Source organism: Schistocerca americana, chromosome 4 (genome assembly GCF_021461395.2).
Source record: "Schistocerca americana isolate TAMUIC-IGC-003095 chromosome 4, iqSchAmer2.1, whole genome shotgun sequence".
Taxonomy (NCBI): Eukaryota; Metazoa; Arthropoda; class Insecta; order Orthoptera; family Acrididae; genus Schistocerca; species Schistocerca americana.
This window is the reverse complement of record NC_060122.1, coordinates 650759120-650780391: the sequence shown is the minus strand read 5'-3', so window position 1 is coordinate 650780391 and position 21272 is coordinate 650759120.

Genomic DNA, 21272 nt, shown 5'->3' with positions numbered 1-21272 from the left:
TGAACCATAATGGTGGCTAATACGTTGAACCCCATCATTTCTCCCATTTACTTCAGATGTAGGGCAACAAAATAATCGGATGGCCATGACAAGCAACACCCTGATGACGGCTGAATTCCATCACTGAGAGCACTGCCCATTGGGTAGCATGATCAGTCTGCTGCCACTACCTTAATGTGTGTACATGGGGAACATACAGCATGCTAATAAATTGTGGGTTGATTCAAATTTACTGTTTTTTGAATTGATTATTAAAATGGAAGAGGAGGAGATTAGTGTTTAACATCCTGTTGACAACAAAGTCATTAGAGACAGAGCACAAACTTGGACTAGAGAAGGATGGGGAAGGAAATCGCCCACGTCATTTCATAGGAACCATCCCTGCATTTGCCTGAAGAGATTTAGGGAGATCATAGAAAACTTAATGGAGCCGGAACGATGAAGATGGCAAAATTAATGGTTTTTTTTTCATTATAAAATTATTTGGAGTTTTCTGAATAAAACAAATCAAGTTTCACCCTTCTAAGTGAATTCTAAGTGTGTGTTTTACTACTCCAAAGTTGACGCGTGGCGTAAGTGGTTGTAGCGACTTGGCATGTCACCTCTGATGGCACCGCTTGCTGGCTGCAAGCAGGGTATCTTCGTGGAATTAGACAGTGTTTTGCTTTCCAACATTGTATGGCTTTATCTCTGTGACAAGTGACTGTTCATATCGATAAACATAAACTGTATACCATGTGTGTTGACTTGTGGAGTTTGCTTTGTGTTGTTTAGCTGTTCAATTTTGCATATTTGATTAATTTTGCTCGCACCTGTTTTACATATTTACTTTGTGGATATCAATATGCCCCGTTTCAGCAATCAAGTGTTTAAGAAAAGGCACAATGAATGGAAGAAGAAATCTTTTGTTGTTTCGAAGGGAGATGCTGCTCAGACTGCTCCACCAAACTACTCCAAATGAATGTGATAGAACTTCTTCCAGCAAGAAACTTTGTGACAGCAAAGAAAAATTTGAAAACTATGAAAGTGACAGTAATGATGTGAATGAAATTTAATTAACATTTCCTTGCTCTCTAATATTTTGAAACATAACATATTATGCCAAGTTTGCAAAGAAAGAGGACTGGATTTGAAAATAACCTCACACATTGGTTTGGTGTGTAAAATGTTATTGGTGTGTAACAAATGTGCTGCAGAAGTTTTGTTTTCTAATTATAACAGTATTCCTTGTAGTGGTAATAGTGGAAAGAAGGTGTATGATATAAATGTTAGGGTTGTGTATGGCTTGTTTTGCATTGGCAAGGGCAGTGCTGCAGGGACAATGTTATGTGGAATTATGAACTTGCCAAAACCACCAACCAAGTTCGGATTTTATAATGAATAGGTGGGAAAGAGTTAATGGGGAAAAAGATATTAAATCATTGACTGAAGAACATGTATTTATGATGGGAAAAGATGGTATAGGTGGTAATAATACTGTGAATAATGATACAGTTAGTGACGAAGGTGAGAATGTTGATGAAATCCAAAATTTCATAGTGTATAATGATAAACAGATAGCCATGCGTGACGAGCTAAATACTGAATGGATGGAGAAAGATGAGTGTGGTAATGATGGTGATGACTGGGTTAATTTTGCAAAGTTGCACCAGCAGTTGATACCAGAGACCTGGGAGGAAGAAAAATATAGAGTTGCTAGAAAGCTAGGGGGGTTGAGTGTAGGAAACTGTGGAATTAAAGAGGCCTTTGATTTAATATTTTCACAGGATAAGGATATTGAATCTTTTAGTGAAGAGCAGGTGTGCATCGTGACTAAAGATTGCGCCGGCCGGGGTGGCTGAGCTGTTCTAGGCATTACAGTCTGGAACCGTGCAACTGCTATGGTCGCAGGTTCGAATCCTGCCTCGGGCATGGATGTATGTGATGTCCTTAGGTTAGTTAGGTTTAAGTAGTTCTAAGTTCTAGGGGACTGATGACCTCAGAAGTTGAGTCCCATAGTGGTCAGAGCCATTTGAACCAGTTGAACTAAAGATTGCATTCAGGAGACAGAGGAGGAATTGTTGGCCGAAACAGAATTGAAGCATGATTTTATTGAAAAAAGTGCAGCCAATAATAATTGTCGGTGTGGTAGGAGTCTGTGAAACTGTTTTGGTGGATACTGGAAGTTCTGTGTCTGGGGTGGCAGAGAGCTTTTATGATCATATTAAGAACAGGGAAACAGAAGACGTTCCAGTCACAGGGGTGAGAATTAAAAATGCTACAGGAACTTCCAATAAGCCAGTGAGAAAGGAGGTACTTCTAGATGTAAACATTATTGGAGGTGAGGTATTAAGTCACTCATTTTTGGTGGTCCCAAACTTAAGTATGGACCTGGTGTTGGGGATTGATTTCCTGAGTAAATATGAGGCATATGTAGATTGTAAGGATCAGATGGAGGAACTGAATACTGTTGAGGGACGAAAAAGGGTTAAATTCAAAAATGCACTAATGATTGAAAACTGGTGGCCAGTTTGCATGTAGCACAGTGCTTAATGCATAAGATGGAGGTTGAGAAAGAGATAAGGAGTAAAGTAAATGGCAGAAAGGGGTTTCTGAGGTTGAGAAGGCAGAATTATATGAATTACTGAGTAAAAAGAAAGAGGTGTTTTCTGAAAAACCAGGGAAAGTGACTGATTTTCAGTATTCACTCAAAGTGAATCTACATGAACCCATTAAGGTCAGGCAATACCCTATACCACTGGCAGAGAGGGAGGCAGTTAGAGGATAATTTATCATATTGTAAGGGTCTACAGATTGCGCGCAGCCATACGGTGTGTTAACATGCGCTCGTCAGCTGGCCTGTCTGGAATGCTGATGATTCGCTTGGTCAGTAGACGCGCATCTGGCCGCACTGTGACGCAGAGTACACGTCTGGCTGCCGTCCGCAGCGGGCAGTATTAACTAGCGCGGCCTCGGGTGCGAATATGTCTCTTTTCTTAGCTCATCATGGAGCCTTTCGATAAGACCGTAATTAACCAGTGTTAGGATGTCAGACACAGTGATGATGGGTGCGTGTAGCGTGTGTGTTTTATAATCCGCCTTTGTTAATAAAACTGTTTAAACTTACTTCTCGGGTTCGCTTATTGCCGTACCTCAAGGACCCACCGCTTACAAATCCTGACAAAATATTCATGTAATCATCATCCGGGGCAACAACACAGACTACCCCCCTTATAGAAGAGGTGTCAGCATGGGGATAATTATGGAAAATATACAGTCCTGAAGAGGCGCAGTACAACATGAACTTCAAGCAGCAGCTGCGTGAACATCTTCTGACCATGCGGGGACATCCAACACTGGAATTCAGGTTGGTCTACTCCAGTTTGGCTAGAATGTGAAAGGCAGTGATGGAGTTTTATTTTACATTTGAGTGTCTCATTGGCGTTAAATTAGAAGAAATGTCGCAATCCAGTCAGAGTAACATTGTCGATCTACAAACTGTTATTAATGAACTGCAAGAAGAGATTCAGCAGTTAAAAGCAGAAAGAAGCAAGTGTAACATTTCGAGAGACTTGTCAAATGATAGTTCATGCAGTACAGGTACAACTACAATAAAGAATTTTTCATTATTGCCTTCAGTACCAGTGTTTAGCGGGAAACCTGAAGATGATGCGAAAGTGTTTTTTCGTAAACTTGAAGGTGCTGCCCTGTGGACACATTCCGATAAGCTAGTGGTTGCCAAATTAAGAATTCAGGGAGCAGCACAAGATTTCATTAGCATGTAGCCTACATGTGTGGAAACAGAAGATTACAATGAGTTTAGAACAACTGTTGTTCAGAGATTTAAACATAAAAACACGATCAGATTTTACAGAGAGCAGCTTCACAGTCTGTGAATGCGATGAGACTAATCTATCAAGCAGCTTGCTGACAGAATTTGACACATCAACGCCCAAATGTACGAGTTAGTATAAGATGAAAATGAAAATCGAATTCAGTTGTTCGAAGCCGACCAGAGAGCCTTGGGCACATTTATTCATGGGTTGCATGGAGAGGAAGTAAGCAAAGCTGTTAGATTGGTGCATTGTAAAACGTTTCAGAAAGCAGTGGAATCAGATGTTGGTTTCGTTGAAGCACTAAGACGACCAAATGGGATGCAAAAACAAGATTGTAGAGTTTTCAACACAACAGTACAATGGTACAGACGCAATAAGCTGGGTCACAAGCATAAGGGTTGTAAAGAGAATCGAATCTGCTATCATTGCGGGATGCAGGGTCATGTTTCGAGAGATTGTCACAACAAGAAGAAATGTAATGCGAACAACAGATCTTTAAATGAGTACAGGGACGTACGGGCCACCACTCTGTCCGCCCCTTGCCAGAGACAGTGATTCCTGTTAGTTCCAGCGAAAATCAGACCGAAATGTGATAGGTGCTGTATATCGTGGGAGAAACATCAAGCTACTTGTTGACACAGGAGCACAGACCTCATTAATGTGGTGTTGCATAGATAAACGGGATAAATTGAAACCGCTGCTATTAAAAGTGTGAGTGTTAAATGGAGGAAAGCTATGTAACTGTGGAAAAGTTGACATAGAATTAATTCTTGGCCAAGGCCAAAATGGAGGTGAAAATAAAGATAAATACACGGCAAGGGTGCAAGTAGTTTCAAATAACGAAACACGTTATGACAGTGTACTTGGATTTGATTTCTTTTCGCTAACGAGGCAGAGATATTTGTCTAAGAAAGAAAGATCAGACTAGACCGTAGTAACTACAACCTAGGATATTGTTCTTCAGATCATACTCAAAGGAGTAGCAATACTGACATCGTGGGAATGGACTGCCCAAACGATGCGTCAGTTCAAACCGTCCAAGTTGATGTTCAAATTTATCAGCCGCAGCAAATTCCCAAGGGAGCAGGAAAGACTATCTATGTTGAAGGTAAGTCTCCCTGATGCAAGGAATGAACTTCGTTATTAATTGAGCGATCCGAGAAAAGTGAGTTATTGGATACAATGCATTGTTATGTTGCTAGAAGTGTAAGTGTCATTACAATGGGGAGACAGAATGTCGCAAAAGTCCTGGTTACCATAACGAATATGAGCAATGAGGATGTTGTTTTGCCATGAGGAACGAAAGTTGCTGAAGTGTCAAGCGTAAGTAAAAATGACGTAATACAGATTCCAGATGAGGTAACAAATGCTGCAGTTATAAACACTGATTTTTGTAACAGTACCGCAAAATTGCAATGAGAAGGTGAAGTTAATAATGAACTGAAGCGCAAGATTTGGGAAAAGATAGGACATTTGACAGTTGATGAACAGAAGATTTTAGCACCTGTTTTGCTGGAGTATGCAGATTATTCTGAGAACGTGCAAATTTACCTGTCACTGATTTAGTTCAGCATCGTATTCATACAGGGAACGCTGCCCCAATCACCCAGAAACCTTACCAAATGCCATTTAGTCAAAGAGAGTTGGTAGAAGACATGGTTAAAGAACAATTAGAAGCCAGAATTATAAAACCAAGAAATCCTTCACCCCACCATGGTGTTCGCTTGTTGTAATTGTAAAGAAGAAATCAATTTCAGGAGAACCACAGTTCCGTTTTTGTGTTGATTACTGATCTTTGAGTGCTGTGACCACACCCGACATTTACCCCTTACCAAATTTAGTGGAAACCTTGGATTAGTTGGGCAGATGTTGATTTTTTTCATTATGTGATTTAACAAATGGTTATCACCAGTTAACAGTGCATCCAGATGATCAAGCAAAAACTTCATTTGTAACAGCAACAGGAGTATACAAGTATCTTCGTATGCTATTTGGACTTCGTAATGCTCCAGCTACATTACGACGACTGATGGATTCAGTTTTATGAAGGCTCACCCCAACACAAGCACTTGTTTACCTTGATGATGTAATAATTTTTGGTGAAAACATGAAGCAGCATACTGAGAGACTACAAGCTGTTTTTGAGCGTATAAGAGGAAACCTGTCTTTATCAATAGATAAATGTCATTTTGCACAAAGTAAAGTTATCTATCTTGGTCATGTTATAACCAGTGAAGGTGTTCGACCTGATCCAAAATTAATTGAAGATGTAAAGAATTTTCCTCAACCACAGAATTTGAAAGAACTACAATCACTCTTGGGATTGTCAAATTTCTACACATGATTCATAGCCGGTTATGCGAATATAGCACGTCCAATGACACAGCTACTGAAGAAAGGAGTCACATTTAATTGGTCAACAGAATGCAAAAAGGCAATGGAAGAGCTTAAAACTGCTCTAACCACGACCCCAGTGTTAGCCTATCCGGATTTCAGTAAACCTCTTATTCTTTCAACCGATGCATCCAGTTTTGCCATAGGTGCAATCTTGTCTCAAGAAGTTGATAGTCATGAATATCCAATCTCATTTGCTTCCAGACAATTAAACAAAGCAGAATGTAATTATACTGCTACTGAGAAGGAGCTTTGTGCTTTGGTTTTTGGTATAACACATAACAGGAAGAGAATTTACAGTTATTACAGATCATGCCGCACTTAAATGGTTATTGAGCTTAAAGGATCCAAGTTCCAGATTAACAAGATGGCCATTAAAACTGTGTGAGTACCATTTTAAGATTATTCACCGACCTGGTAAACAACATGTGAATTCTGATGCAATGAGTTGAGAAGTCAATGTTTGTGTTACAATAAGTCGAGAAGAGGAGTTAAAGGCAGCTCAGGAAGAAGATCCACAATGCAAATTATGGAAAAATGATCAACATTTTGTTGAAATAGATGGCTTACTGTACAAAATCACCAGTAAAGGAAACCGCCTAGTTATTCCAGAAAGCATGAAAGAGCAAATCATGAGAGAGCAACACGATTCTTTATTATCAGGACATTGTGGTAAAAAAGCAACAAACATTAAAATAGCTCAAATGTTTTGGTGACCAAGTCGTAAAGCTGACGTTTTCAAGTTTGTTTCACAATGTGATTCCTGTAACAGATGGAACAATGTAGGAAAAATTAGAGCGGCATTGCAAGAACTGACAGAAACAAGTGAACCATTTGAATGAGTAGGACTAGATGTCGTAGGACCGTTGCCTAAGACTAAAGATGGAAACAAATACATATTGACAATGTTAGATCATTTCTCTAGATACCGTCTCATGACACCAATACCCGATCAGAGTGCTGAGACTATAGTTAAAGTTTTTGTAAAAGAATGGATTCTTAAGTTTGGATTAGTGATCAAGGAACGAATTTTGTGAGTGAATTACTAAACAGACTTGTAAGCTCATGCAAATAACTCAGTTCAGGATTACACCAGCACACCCTGAAGGAAATGGAAGAGTCGAGCAAGTCGACAGAACAATTATGAAAAGGGTTAGCCATTATGTGAGCAGCAAACACGACAATTGTGATGTCTGTTTACTGTACTTGGTAATTTGTTACAATGCCAAAATGCACAGCTCAACTGGCCTAAGTCCATATGAGATCGTCTACGGAAGAAGAATGCGTTCACCCTTTGACTTTGCACGATCGACTGCCGGAATCAGCAATGAACACATAAGAGATCTAGCATTCACGCTAAAGGAAGCACGGAGGGGAGTGAAACAGCGGAATCATCAATCCTTTCTTCAGCAGGCAAGACAACACGACCGCCAAGCAGCAGTGCCACAGTATCGAGTTGGAGATCTGGTGAATCTGAGCAATGTTGTGTTAAAGAAGAATCAAGTCAAAGAGTTTCAGAAGGTTTGGAAAGGACCATATCCAATCTTGGAGGTGTTGATGCCAGTCACTCTGAAGCTCCATCTGACCTTTTGTTCTATTGTCGTTCATGTCAATCGTGTAAAGCCATTTCTGGGTAGATTTCCTGTAGTATCACAAGATGACAAGGACTGACCGAGAGACAGACCTGCTGTTCTCAAACCCAGGAAGCGAGAATCGTGAGGTCGCAGGCCGAGGCATCGTCACGTTCCAAGCGATTCTGTTCCAGACACCCCTACAATCTGCATAAATGTGTGTAGTGTGTGGGAGTGCAATGCGTGTGTTTATTTCAGCCATGTGCTTATGTGAATGTGTTGTGAAAATTTAATATTGAAGCTACTGCACAAGTGTACAAGTGAAACTAAACCTTTTATTTCACAGGTTACCCCAAGAAACTCATTTATTTTATGTTCATTGTTAACTCTAGTATTTAGAACTAATTAACCATGTTCATTTTTATTCTAATGCTTGCTATGGTAGCGGATTCCACTAATGCTGCAGTAATTGTATCACAGAGTACAGGTGTTTTGTTTGAACCACGATCAGACATGGTGGTTTCAACAAGTAATACAAAACTTGTCCTCAAGTACAATCTGAGTGACATCCAGCAGCAGTTCAATTCTGTAAAGAAGCAAATTGACCTAATTCGTTTTGTTAAGGGTAATGATACAATTTTGGAAATGGGTACATCTTGGTATAATAACTGGATCACAGCCAAAATGCAGGTAGAGTCTACATTTGCTAATTATGAACAAGAGATTTACTGTTTTTTAAGGCTTTTGCCACATAAAACTTTAATTAGGTATAAACAAGCCTAGTTTGATTTTGGAGGGAGTATCCTTCGTACTGAATTTGCTAATTTAACTAGTTTAGATCTACTGGAAGTTAAAGGTAAAATATTAGCTCTTGAACAACAGTCCAGTACAGATTCAACGAACCTCTCTAATGAAATTATCGTATTAAAGAAAATGCAAAGAACCATTACTAACCACACAGTTTTCATTGAACAGATTGTAAAGCAATTTATCTCACATTTCCACATACTTCATAATGAAACAAACGCAAATATCCAAGAACTATTCCAAGGATTAAAGGCTGTGAGTGCACACTTAGATTTAAACACCCTTTTGTTAAGGATTACTGATACGTTATCAAATGCTAGAACTGATGCCCTTAACTTAAGAACAGCCTTAGAAAGTAGTTCAAATGATGGTCTGAGCAGCGTACTACTACATCCAGAACAATTTTTACAGATCCTACTATCAATTGTACGAAAGCAAGATGGAACATACACCATGATTTACCTTGTTAACTCTTACAATTTATATGCTTACTATAAGTTAACCACCACTCACTCCTTAAAGATCGAAGATGAATTAACTGTTATTGTTTCTATTCCCATTGCTAGATCAAAGCATAATTTTGAAATGTATAAGATTTATACTTACCCTGTGAAATGGAGACAGGCAGGTATTCATGTAAATTATGTACTGAATGATTATCTTCTGATAAGCAAGGATCGAAGATATTTTGTGTCCCTAAATGAAAATGATCTGCGTATGTGTGAACGTAGTCATAAGTTAATTTGCCCTGAATCGGCAGTAGAGTGTACAGCCGTGAGAAAGAATTGTTTATGAATCATCCCCCAAGAGATGATTGCCCTAGAATTTTAACGCATCTTTATCATCCATTTCTTAAACAATGTTCTGAAGGTATAATTTTCTCATTTAACTTCACCCTTGATGTCACATTTACATGTAAAAACTACAATACACCTGAGCTACCCTTTACACTAAAATTTAACAATAGTGGATTAATCTTGAATGCCACACATTGTGATTTATCATATGAACTATTTGATATGCCTAGTGTGTTGCCAACTACATTTCATGCAACTGGACATTTGCCATTAACTAGAATGTTATCTGTTAATTACAATGATTCATACATATCAACATAATGGAAAGCATTCCTTATCAAGTTTTTCTGAAGACAATAATTTGCTTAAGAACATCCATGAAAATGTAATCTCTTCAAATGCGTTAAATTTCATTGAAGCAGCAAATAGAATTAAGTCCTTCAATTCATCCAGTAATTTTAATGCTTACTTGATTGTCAGTATTGTGTTTTAATGCTTTTATTAATTTGTCTTTTGTCAACAGCATTTGTCATGTATGAAATTGTCATCTTGAAGGCACGTTTCTCTGTACCTAACGTTACTGTGTCTGCAAATGAAATACAAGTTGCAATGCCTTCTGATGCCACAAATGGCGAAATAGATTCATTACGCCCAGGAGTTCATCTTGAGCCACCTATGGTTGCTATTTTTCTCTGGAGAGAGTGATGTAGAGGTCTACGGATTGCGCGCAGCCTAACGGTGCATTAACGCGCGCTCGCCAGTCGGCCTGTCTGGAATGCTGACGATTCGCTTTGTCAGTAGACCCACGTCTGGCCGCACTGCGACGCAGAGTAAGTGACTGGTCGCCATTCGCAGCAGGCAGTATTAACTAGCGTGGCCTCGGGCGCGAATATGTCTCTTTTCTTAGCTCACCATGGAGCCTTTCGATACGACCATAATTAACCGGTGTTAGGATGTCAGACACATTGATGATGGGTCCATGTAGCATGCATGTTTTATAATCCGCCTTTGTTAATAAAACTGTTTAAACTTACTTCTCGTGTTCACGTATCGCGGCACCTCAAGGACCCACCGCTTACAAGTCCTGACAAAATATTCATGTAATCATCATCCGGGGCAACAACACAGACTACCCCCCTTATAGTGTGTATGTTGGCTAAGTTTTTTTTTCTTTTCTTTTTTTTTTCAAAGGGCTCCTTGCTGTATACTATTTACATATGTGTTTAGTTTTAAGAATTTTCTGGCTGGCCTAGTGGTTTTCATGTTTATCTATAGTGGTACTTGAAATTGTGGAACAGCTGGTTGACACAACTATTTCTCTCATAATGACTAGCGATACCGGCTACAACAGTTGTAACCACTGTACAGCACTTATATGTACATGATAGGACGTAAATGTGAGAGAGGGATATTGAGTGGCATTTTTCTTCTTGTTTATAATGATATGAATATTGATTCAATTTTTCATGAGTGATGATTGTGATTTGGTCACACACCAAATTTTTTTGGTGTGTGGGGGTGGAGATAGTTCAGCATGGGATTGTCTTATGAGAATATGGAATTGAATGGTATACATATATGATGTTCTTGTATTCATTGAAGAAATTTATAGCTTTGGAGGGATATATAATTTATTTTTATTTTTGTTTATATGTTTAGGATGACTTAGTTTAGGGTAATATAGGCTGATTTGTGGATTATGTTGTGCAGTGGGGTATTTTATATATTTGATTTTATTAAGCTGCAGTGCTGTAATTTTCATTGGTCGTTGAGTAGTAGTTAGATTATTGTTTGGGTTAAAACTAGTGACAGGGTTGATTGTTGAAACTTACCATGGAACCCATTATATATTAAATTTTTGAGTACTATTCTGGTCACATAATTTCTTAGTCTCACTTCGGTTACAGAAACCTTGTCTCAATGTTGTACAGTTGCAATGATTTGGGCCATTTCTGTTCTTGAATGGAACAAATTGTTGCAAACAAAGAAAGCATGTATTCCTTGGTAACACTGCCATCTGTATGTTTGTGTCAGGTTTCGCCCTGAAGTTTGGCTTTAACTGTGCCAAGTCTGAATAAGAGAGAGGGTGGGTTTACATCCGACCAGTTCTTGGTACCAGACACATTCGCTGATAATAAATTGATTGGGTGAATTTTGTTTGTTCCTGATAGAATTGTAGGTTCAATTTTGGAAACTGGATCTCAAGAACTGGCTTGGTGGTAGACAATTTGGCTAGCCTCTTAGTGAGTTCATTCCCCAGGATCCCAACATGACCCAGGGTCCATACTAAGACCACTGTGTGTCCTCATTGTTTGATGGCAAAAAGGAAGTCCTGGGTAGTCAGAACCAAAGGACTGCAAGGAGAACACTGGTCAAGAGCTTATAAACTGCTCAAAGAGTCACCACGGGTGAGAAAGGACTCATCAGTGCAGGAACAGATATGCTAAGGAGCATTAGAGATGGCTACAAACTGCAGTGAAAACACTTCAACCATCCAGCAAGGAGCAGAATGTGCATGAATGTAAGCAAAGCCAGAATGACCTGCAGCCATGAAGCCACCAGTATAGACTACTTCTGAACCCCAAAACGCACTGAGAATGGAGTAGAATTTGTGGCAGAGGGCCTCAGGCTGAGCCAAGTCTTTCAGACATTGTGATATGTCAAGACAGACATGTGTATGGGGGATGCACCATGGAGGTGTATGTGGATGGGCCTGGAGAAGAGGTTGTAGAAGGGAAAACTGGAGTTCAGAGAAAAGGGACCTGGTGTGGATGGTGATCATAATCCCCTGTCTGCCAGTGTGGGAGGTGGATCTCCATATCTGGAAAGAGGAAGCAGATGTGTAAGACATAAGGGATCAAGTATTGTTCTCACAGAACCCACAATGGTGGAACCCTGCCTCCATTAGGAGGCTGATCATGGGGCTAGGGTCCATCATCTGTAACATCGAAGGTGATGCCAAGCCATATGAGAGGCTACTGTAACTAGACGTGACTGTGTAGAGCTGTATCGAAATAGAGTGGTCCGTGCCCCAGTTGGATTGCTGAGGCACAGAAGAGCACTGAGGTGCAACCAACACGTCACCGCATTAGCTAACGAAGATAGGGAATCCATGTCAACTGGGCATCAAAGACCAGTCCCAAAAAATTATGAGAGTCCAACACATTCAGGGAATGGCCATTAAGGTAGAGATCTGAATGAATGATCATGACAGAAATATGTAACACAGGTCTTGGCAGGTAAAAAACAGATGCCTTGTAGGAGAGCCCAAGATTATGGTCAGTGTATTGCTCCCTGCAGTGTGTGTTCAGCAATGCCCATTGTGAATGAACAAAAATAAATGCAAAAATCATCAGCATAGAAAGAGTAGGTCCTGCAGCTGCCACCAGACCATATATAGCCACTAAAAATGTAGAAAGCGAGGTCAAACCCCAAGGGGGACCGGAAAAAGGGAAAGTGGAAACATGAGACGCAGGACTGAATAGGAACAGCAGAACCTAAGGAATAGCTGTACCTTCATACAGGGAAACACAGAGTGAGTAGGGGTGTGTGGGGAGGAGGGAGCAACAGTCTTAGGAGCTAGGTTTGGAAGGAATGAATATGAGGAAGGGAATGCACCCAAGGCTGCAATAGCTTGGGTCCATATGCGCACCACACACGTACCCACAAAATAGCTGTGGCCCCTCTGGATGGGCTAATAATGGTAATGAGACATCAAGGAACAAACACTGGAAAGTTATCATGAGACGTTATTACTCTACAGCTGTCCACAGCTCATATAGATTGGATAGAGCTGTGTCTGAAAAACCCACATCTCACTCAGTGTCGTCCCAGATGTGCTCAACATAATTGTGGTGAGGTGACCTGGAGGAGTTTTCCTAATCTTCTTCAATTATTGTGAAACAATCTGAGCATGATACAACTTACTGAAGGTACGAAGGTACAGGTTACATGACAGGTGGTGAAGATGGACAAATTCAACTGATTGGACGGTAATTTCCTGTACTATTCACTGATGTGAGACAAATGCAGTCACATCGGGGCCCCCATTTCATTCCCCCCTTATCCCTCCAGTCTCCAACCTCACTTAAAAAAACTCCCATTTGCCCGAACAGTACTCTGTTGGCAACTGGAGTATAGCACTTCGTGTGGTTTCCAACGTACTCCTACCTGCTATATGCATATACCAGTATATACCATGACTCATCCGTCAGGTCTTTGCTAACTAGTTTTTGTTGCCCAGCACTGAACTGACAAGCGATTAACTGTACTGTGTCCTGCTTATCCACTGTTACGATGGTGATTTGTGTCGTTAAAACATTGCCAACAAGGTAATCACAGTAACATGACATTGTGGCATGTGAGATGTCCAGTGCTGCATGATCTTGGGGTTGAAGTGTCCCAAATGTAGGGCACCAACGATCTGTCATAATCATTTTTGCTAATATTGTGCATCATGCCCAACTGTGTGTAACTGTCATGTCAGTGGTATAGCTGACTAACCTTCATCATGTGATACACTGAAATATTCATGAACGAAGGGTGGTGCGTGTTCTCTATCTAGTACAGTAGGTACCTTTTATTCAATTGCTCTTGAGTGTAAATCCTATACTGGCTATAAATTTATTGTTTGGCAATCCAGCAGTTACGAGCTTTCAAATTCATTCCTGTAAAGGAACCACACTTTACTTTTAATTCTTTCCACACTCACTATTACTGTTAGCCACCTTTTATTTTCACATCTTCCTCATTTTGTGATCAGCTTCTTACAATTCAATATTTAATTTTTTTGCCTATTTCTGGGTATGTCTCATATTTTGTAGTTTCACTTATTATTCCTTCTATTGTTATCCCTTCTTTTATTTGACATCTACCGTTGGAGTCCCAGAAATTCAGCCAAGAAGGGGGGGGGGGGGGGGGAGACAAACTCTAAAATTGCCATTTATTTAAAATAAAGGAGTTGGTCAGTTTCTAGAAGTTCATGTCACAAGAAATAAATTTCAAAAGACACAAAAAAACTGACTGTGTTCCATATAACTGTTGACTATCCGTGGTGTACGATAATTCTGTAATGGATAAAAATTCTGTGCTCCAGTTCCTAGGGAAGGGGGAATGACACAAGTTCCCCAGTATCTCCCACCCCCACTTTTGTTCTACACAATTTACCTTTTATGTTAGTTTTCTTTGCTGCACAGAGTCTGTAGCTTATCTTTACTTGTGGTTTCAGTTCACTCTTCATTTATCTCTTGTTAACTATTGTCTTCTCAATTCACCCAGGATTAAATAATGGAAAAAGAGCCACTCATCCCAGAGTTGAAGCATTGAGCAGTAGACAGACACATAAACAAGATTGTAATCAATTGCTAAATTTTTATGTACCTGTTGACCATTGAGTGCCTCTACTTTTCAGTTCATTCAAATCTGCAAAAAAACTTGTCTGTTTCTGGAATTTCATTGCTGGTTTCTCCCTCACCCTGCCCTGCTCTGTCTTTTTTCAACTGGGGATCATTATGACGTCCTTACTTAATCCTATGCAGTCTCCTTTTTTTCTTCTTTCCTCTCCTTACTGAGCGAAGCATCTTCTGTTTACAAAGATTATCATTAGTGTCAGCTCTTGTTTATGTGTGTGCATGATGCTGCTGTTGCTGCTGCCCAACAGTTATGTATTTTTCAGTCTTTATTTAATACTAAGTACTATCTGTTATTTTGTGTTATTTTATGTATTATTACCTGCTGCATTTCTTGTATGTTTACAGGGATATCATGGGGAAAGCTGATGACTATAATACAGATGCAGAAGCCTCTTGTGGATGACTATATCTCTCAAAGAAGAAAGGTACAACCTATACAGGAAGTTAACATAGGGGACAATGTTAACCCTTTTAGGGCTGAAATTGTGAAGTTAATTCATGCTTTGCAGCTTACTGGCCGCTTTACGAATACTAATACTGCACCACTGGAAATTACTAGGGAAAATAATAGAGTAATAGATCCATACAAAGTAAGCTTATATGATAATGATCATCAGACAGGACGTGAAATTACAGTAAGTAAAAAATCTAAAAATACCAAATGGGGTGTGAAACATTTTGGAATGGCAAGCAAAATGCATGAAGTTTCTGAAGAAAGTCATCTCCTCAACACTTACAATGATGCAGGTGGAGGACAGAACAGTGGTCCATTTTCATTTACTTTCAATGTCCACAGTGAAGGAATAACCAAAGGCCACCAAAGTGAACAGCTAAATGAGCTAAATATAGACACTGCAACTTACAGAAATGATTATAATTCGTACTTAATAGCACGGTATGAAAGTGAATATGGTGACGTAAACCTCTTAAGCACAAAGAATGGTGAATTCAGTAAGTTACATGATGATGATGAAGAAGAAGAAGCTCAGTATGTCGAACATGATATGCATGTACTAAAGAAAAGCAGCTCTGATCATCTGTGTGTGTACTCCAAAAATAAAAGTGAAAATAGAGGTACCTCTAGCAGTTTGTCTGATAATGCTAATCAGAACTTGCAAACATGCAAGTCAAAAGGCAATGGCATTCACTGTGATGAACAAACCTCAAGCCAGATTGTTAAAAAGGTGTCACAGCATTACCACCCAGAAACATGTGGAAAGTGGGAGGAAAAGCCCTTAGGAGCTAATTTATACCCTACTTATTCAGTTATCTGTGCAGATAGCTCTTCTGAACATTTAGCCTGGATGTCACATAAAAATGAAAGAGATTACACCTACAACAAAATGCAAGAAAAGCCAGTGGCAGATGAACAAAAGGAGCCTCTCAGTGAGGTAACAGATTCTGAGAGTGTTTGTGAGCTGTACAGAATGAAAGAAAAATCATATAACAACAACTCAGTGGATTCGGCATCAAAAGGTAATAGTCCTAATAATAAAATACTTGTGACTAATGATCAGCTTCACTTGCACCCAGTAGCAGGTTCACCATCACAATTTATAAATTTAGAACATGTTATGGATGAAAGAACATATGTGACTAGAGGCAGTTCCAAGAAATATTCTTCACTCTCTGGAAATACTGCAGAGTATCACTTTCAAAATTTCATTCAGCCAGAAGATGAGAATAACATCCAGATGCTGCTTGAGCATAATCTCTCTTCTGGCTGCAAATCTACACATTACAAAAGTATTCATGAGGTAAATGCAGTACCAGACTGTATATTAGAGGATACACTTGGAGATCAAAGCAGACAACAGATCCAAGAAAACATTGTGGATAAAAATGAGGAAACTGAAACTAGTGTATTGGAACATAGGTACCAAGTAATGAGCAGTTCAAGTGACAGTTTGAATGATAAGAAGGAAACTGTATCTGGGAGAAGACCAGTTTTGCAGACATTTCATCAAGTTAATGACATTCAACAACATTTGAATAATGCAACTAGTTGTAATAATACTGCTGTTAGTAACAGCATCAGTACGTCATATGTCAATACAGCTGCTGATGAATATCAAAACAAAAACTCAAGTAATACATTTTCCAATAAGAAGGTATACTGGAGCTCTGTGGGACTAATAATTGAAGACCTGATTGATTCAAATATTCTGCCTGTAGCAGGACAGTCTGATATGACACTGACCGAACAACAAGATTCAAAAGCTGACAAAAAGTCTTTTACTCTATATGATGATAAAAGTACAAGAGATCAAATTATAGACATTGGAAACACCAACAGCTCCACATCAGACATAACTGATGGGACTGAGGACAATTCTTTCATAACTGAACCTGATGTAAAGGGTTCCACAGATCTATTAGGAAAAGGCAGGTCACCCTCTGGAAAATTACTTTCAGAGGGTACTTCTGATAAAAGTAAAAAAACAAAAAATTCACAACCAAAAAGATCATTTTTTAAATCACTGCAACGAGTCTTTCATTTTTCACGAAAACATTAATTTGTTTGTATGCCCAAAGGAAAGACATATAAAACAAAAAGAGTGTAAATGGAAATCCAAATCAATTAAATACTTAAAATATTTCTTAAAGTTTCTGAATGACAAATATACTGGTTTCACCACAGACAAAACATTACTTTTATATTAACATTTTTTATAGTTAACTAATAGTAGCAATAAGCTAATAAAGAAACAGTATTTATCAGACAGTTGACAGTTTGACAGATTTTTCAGGTGAAACTGTATGGGTCATTAGAAGAGGAGGAGAAAATCAGTAACAGGTTGACACACAGACTTAAGGGATGTTTTCAGAAGGCTCAGCCTGGATGAGCACTTCACATGAAAGACAGTGAACCAGGTTTGAACCCCAGTTCATTTCACACGTCATGAATGTTTGATGTGGAGTGGAGCATAAAGAAGTTTTTTGTGGTTGAATGGGAATCAGTTTTCATCACAACACAGAATATCCAACGCTGTGCATCTCTGCTAGGCACAAATATAAAAAATATATAAGCATTACTGCCAAGTAATCTGGACTTTTCATGATAAATGAGTTCTGCAGGTAGACTGTGGGCAGAATACCGTGGCTGGTAGGATGTGTAGTCAGCAGGGTACATATTGAGAGAGCGTTAGTGGTGAGGGTTGCGGGCAGGTGTTGTAGGGGAAATGTCGAGTGCTAGAGGGGAAATGCCATTCTAAACTCAAGCCTGTGCTCACATTTTTTGTAAATACATATTAAGCGGAGCCCCTCCATGCCCACACTTGCTTGGTGACCATTCAAAACTCTACTGTCACCTCTGCTTTGGTTAGTATCTAGAAAGAATTCTGCTGGAATAATGAAAGCAGCTCGTTAACCATTAGTAACTTTCAGAGAAACGTCATGAGTGGTGAATTTTGAGTAAAATCTACATTCCTCTTGTTGCCATATTAAAATTTGCTTCTGTTGCCAAAACACAGCACAATTTGCACAGAGTCACCCCACTAAAATGTTGTGCAGGTGCAAGTGTGAGAGAATTCTGAAGCAATAGTTTATTAATTTTATAAAGTGAGGAACTGAGGAAAAGTAAGGTCATTGCTTACAAAAAAGCACTTTCTAGTAAAAAAATAAACCTATACTGTCATCAGTTATGCTGTTCCAAAACCCACAGCATTTTTCGTTTAATTAGCTGTCGATGGCCCTTAACATTCTTTAATTGAAAAAGTCTGCAGTTAGTGGAATAACACACTAGATAATGAAGTTTTGTATAGCAACCATATGGCAAGATACTCTCCTCATTTCATGCTATTATTTGCTAAAATCTCATTTCGATATCTCAAACCGTTTATGAAATATTAGGAATTCTGGCCTTATCACTGGTGTGTGATATTACAAAAGAGTTTGCTACATCAGATCAATTTTCTCGAGATTGGTACCAGTTAGAGACCTCCACCTACGTTTAAAGAAAAATTCAATATATTAGCCTAATTTCATATGCAGCAACGTGTTACATAATGTGCACCAAACGCAAAATCTTAATGATCCCTATTTTTCACTGCAAAGTTTCTCTAATTTTGCGCACTGTCTTACTAAAATTCAGTATCACAATAACTGTGACTATTAACAAAATGACGGGCATGTCATCATGAAGCTGACATAGAAAGCCATAAGTAATGCAAAAATTACGAAATAATTTCTATAAAATCATTTGAACAAGACTGCAGGACGTGTGCTTCGATTCTGTCATTGCAGTGCATATCAAACTGGCTCAAAGCTGTCGAGCAATGTCGGTCTCCCCTTCTGAATAAATGAACAAACTTGCCCAGTGCTTTGGATGAAAATTGGTCACTGTGCATCGGCCACTGTATCCTGTGCAGGCTCTAGATTTGATTTTTTTATGGTGCAGAACGCATAGGCATAGCAACTTTCAGATGAATGGTAACTGTGATATTGCTGTTTTAAATTCCATATTTCTATTAAGGTGGCATGAAACAATTGTAAAAAAGGAAAGTAGCCATTAATAAAATAACATACATGTAGCATTTGAGTTTTATAGTAAGCAGTGAAATAATCTGATACATTTCACATTAATGAATCAGTAAATACATTATATGCTATCCAATCCAATATTCATTTTTAGAAGTGTAAGGACTATTTTAGTAAGATGCTGATGTTTGTAAACTGGTAACAAAATATTGGTCCCAAGATAACTATTTAGTCTTAGGGCTTTAGTCTACTTGAGGGCTGGTTAAGTTACTTAACACTTCTGCATATTGTCAATATTACTTTTCCTTCAAAGGCGTGTGACAACAAAAACTGTACTCATATGTCTTAAGTTTTATTTAACCTAGTTGATTACACTTTCCTTTTTTCCCACTATACTGTGAACTGTTAATTTATTTTTAGTTTGGGTATCAGATGCAACTTAACTTTTTAAAACTTGCATACTGTTACGGTTCAATGAATTTTATTCAACCGTTTGATGATGTTGTTGTGGTCTTCAGTCCTGAGACTGGTTTGATGCAGCTCTCCATGCTACTCTATCCTGTGCAAGCTGCTTCATCTCCCAGTACCTACTGCACCCTACATCCTTCTGAATCTGCTTAGTGTATTCATCTCTTGGTCTCCCTCTGCGATTTTTATCCTCCATGCTGCCCTCTAATACAAAATTGGTGATCCCTTGATGCCTCAGAACATGTCCTACCAACCGATCCCTTCTTCTGGTCAACTTGTACCACAAACTTCTCTTCTCACCAATCCTATTCAATACTTCTTCATTAGTTATGTGATCTACCCATCTAATCTTCAGCATTCTTCTGTAGCACCACATTTCGAAAGTTTCTATTCTCTTCTTGTCCAAACTATTTATCGTCCATGTTTCACTTCCATACATGGCTACACTCCATACAAATACTTTCAGAAATGACTTCCCGACACTTAAATCTATACTCGATTTTAACAAATTTCTCTTCTTCAGAAACGCTTTCCTTGCCATTGCCAGTCTACATTTTATATCCTCTCTACTTCGACCATCATCAGTTATTTTGCTCCCCAAATAGCAAAACTCCTTTACTACTTTAAGTGTCTTATTTCCTGATCTAATTCCCTCAGCATCACCCGACTTAATTCGACTACATTCCATTATCCTCGTTTTGCTTTTGTTGATGTTTATCTTATATCCTCCTTTCAAGACACTATCCATTCCGTTCAACTGCTCTTCCAAGTCCTTTACTGTCTCTGACAGAATTACAATGTCATCGGAGAACCTCAAAATTTTTATTTCTTCTCCATGGCTTTTAATACCTGCTCCGAATTTTACTTTTGTTTCCTTCACTGCTTGCTCAATATACAGATTGAATAACATCGGGGAGAGACTACAACCCTGTCTCTCTCCCATCCCAACCACTGCTTCCCTTTCATGTCCCTCGACTCTTATAACTGCCATCTGGTTTCTGAACAAATTGTAAATAGTCCTTCGCTCCCTGTATTTTACCCCTGCCACCTTCAGAATTTGAAAGAGAGTATTCCAGTCAACATTGTCAAAAGCTTTCTCTAAGTCTACAAATGCTAGAAACGTAGGTTTGCCCTTCCTTAATCTAGCTTCTAAGATAAGTGGTAGGGTCAGTATTGCCTCATGTGTTCCAACATTTCTACGGAACCCAAACTGATCTTCCCCGAGGTCGGCGTCTACTAGTTTTTCCATTCGTCTGTAAAGAATTCGCATTAGTATTTTGCAGCTGTGACTTATTAAACTGATAGTTCAGTAATTTTCACATCTGTCAATACCTGCTTTCTTTGGGATTGGAATTATTATATTCTTCTTGAAGTCTGAGGGTATGTCGCCTGTCTCGTACATCTTGCTCACCAGACGGTAGAGTTTTGTCAGGACTGGCTCTCCCAAGGCCGTCAGAAGTTCCAATGGAATGTTGTCTACTCCGGGGGCCTCGTTTCAACTCAGGTCTTTCAGTGCTCTGTCAAACTCTT